General features: G+C 48.5%; 1 long non-coding RNA gene across 2 annotated transcripts; it reads left to right on the forward strand.

Moving 5' to 3' along the window:
• Positions 1-284: 284 nt before the first annotated feature.
• LOC119088534 lies at positions 285-618 on the forward strand. Of its 2 annotated transcripts, none has more exons than XR_005092185.1 (2): positions 285-415; positions 503-618. It is a non-coding gene; the product is annotated as an uncharacterized LOC119088534 (long non-coding RNA). The 2 variants fall into 2 exon arrangements; XR_005092184.1 differs by having other exon boundaries at positions 285-409.
• The last annotated feature ends 1,414 nt before the right edge of the window (positions 619-2,032 follow it).

Here is a 2,032-nt window from a genome sequence, read left to right on the forward strand (position 1 = left end):
TGGTGTGGCCTTGGGCAGTCTCCAAGCCTCCTCACACTTTGGTTTCTTCATCTGTGAAGTAGAGGAAATAGCAGCCATGGGTTGTTGGGGGGACCAAACAAATGGAACACAGGGCGACTTTATGCCGAAGTTCTCTGAGACTGCGGGCCAGCATTGTTAACCTCGTTACTGGGAACTCTGGAGTGACTAATGATTTCCATTTCAAGGAGATTTTTTTTTTTTTAACTTTTAACTTCTTATTGCTGAAAGTCTAAAAGGTTTTCCTTTTCCCCCCAACTAACATGAAATGAGGACAGCTGCTCACAGGAGGTGATAACCGGAAGAGACCTCGGCTGTACCAGGCTCCCCTTTTTCATCTTACAAATGAGTGTGAGAGGGGAAGAGAGGGGTTCAAGCTCTCACAGGACAGGTGCAGGTTTGGAATAAGTCACAGTCATGGTGGGGGGGGGGTTCCTTCCCATTCTGTGACAACTTTTTACATGCAACAATTCAATTCTGTCAGTTCTTTGTCTCTCACTTGAGGTAACTCAGAAATTGGCCAGGAATGCGTGCCTACGGAAGACCGACCAGTGCTGAGCAGAATGAACCATCATTATTAAAACATAAAAACACTTTTAATAATCTGGCTTTTCCTTTGCAACATTGTCATATTGGTAATGTGCTGCCTAGCTTTATGTCAACTTGACACAAACTAGAGTCAGCTGAAAGGAGGGAACCTCAATTGAGAAAAGGTCTGGATGTAGGGCATTTTCTTAATTAGTGATTGATGAGGGAGGGCCCAGCCCATGTGGATGGTGCCGTCCTTGGGCTTGTGGTTCTGGGTTCTATAATAAAGCAGGCTGAGCAAGCCATGAAGAGCCAGTCAGTAAGCAGTGCTCCGCCATGGCCTCTGCATCAGCTCCTGCCTCCAGGTTCTTGCCCTGTTTGAGTTCCTGTCCTGACTTCCTTCAATGATGAAGAGGGGTGTGGAGGTACAAGCCAAATAAACCCTTTTCTCCTCAAGTTGCTTTTTTGGTTATGGTGTTTCATGGTAGCAACAGAAACCCTAAGACAAGTAACTTGTTTTGAAAAAGACAGATTCTTTCTCTCTGAATGAAAGGGAGGGAAGAGCTACCTGACAGGCTCTGGCCATTGATCCATCTATTCCTCAGCAGAGTGAGTGAGAGCCCTGTGGTGAGGGGCAGGGGTTACCCGGGTTGAGATGAGAGAGAGGAGCCTGCCTGCCCTTTGTTCCTTCCCAAGCTTTGTGCTCAGTGTGATGCTAGGTTTAGCAGAAGTGCTGGGGAATCCAGGATGGGGCCTGGGGTTCTGAGGTTCTTTAGAAAAAGTCAGAAACCACAGACTGAGCTTGAGGCAAGCACTCTGACTGCATCGAGAGCTTTGTACTCTCACGATGTAGAAGAAGCTACTTACTCTCCAAGCCTTGAAGGAACTAGCCGGGGGGCTCAGCCTGGCTGGGTGGAGAAAAGTTTCTCAGCTGACTGGCAAGGACTTCCTTAGCGTGGATGCAGATTGGAAGCACGGGGTGGGGATGGACGTGGTAACAGAGTACTTTCTCGTGGCTCTCAGATGTCAGGGTCCAGTGGAGGAAGCTCTGAGCCAGAGACAGGAGAGCTGGGTCCTTTTGGCCACCAGCTGATCTGTCGGGATGGGAAGGTCACTGAAGTCTTTGTTTTTATTTTTGATACGCTTAGTGAGGAGGCCGGGCCAGGTGTTGATTGGACTTCTTTCACTTCTAACACCGTATGGCAAGAGTATGGTATGGTGGCTAGGCTGCCGAACTCAGACTTTCAGTGGACTCTTCCCGCCCACAAGGGCCTTGTCCCCAAGCTCCCGCTCTGATTTCAGTGATATTCTGGCGTCCTGTGGAGTGTTGTGTCTTCACTTAAAACTTGCTGCATGAAGCCTTAGTTACTTTTTTTAGGAGACTGGGGCAGTTGGCCCTTTACCAACTACTCAGGGTTAAACCCCAGATGTGACATAAACACAGCTGAGGTCTTTAGGCAGGAGGGACGCCTTTGATGTGACAGAG

The sequence above is a fragment of the Peromyscus leucopus genome, chromosome 9, assembly GCF_004664715.2.
Source record: "Peromyscus leucopus breed LL Stock chromosome 9, UCI_PerLeu_2.1, whole genome shotgun sequence".
NCBI classification, from domain to species: Eukaryota; Metazoa; Chordata; class Mammalia; order Rodentia; family Cricetidae; genus Peromyscus; species Peromyscus leucopus.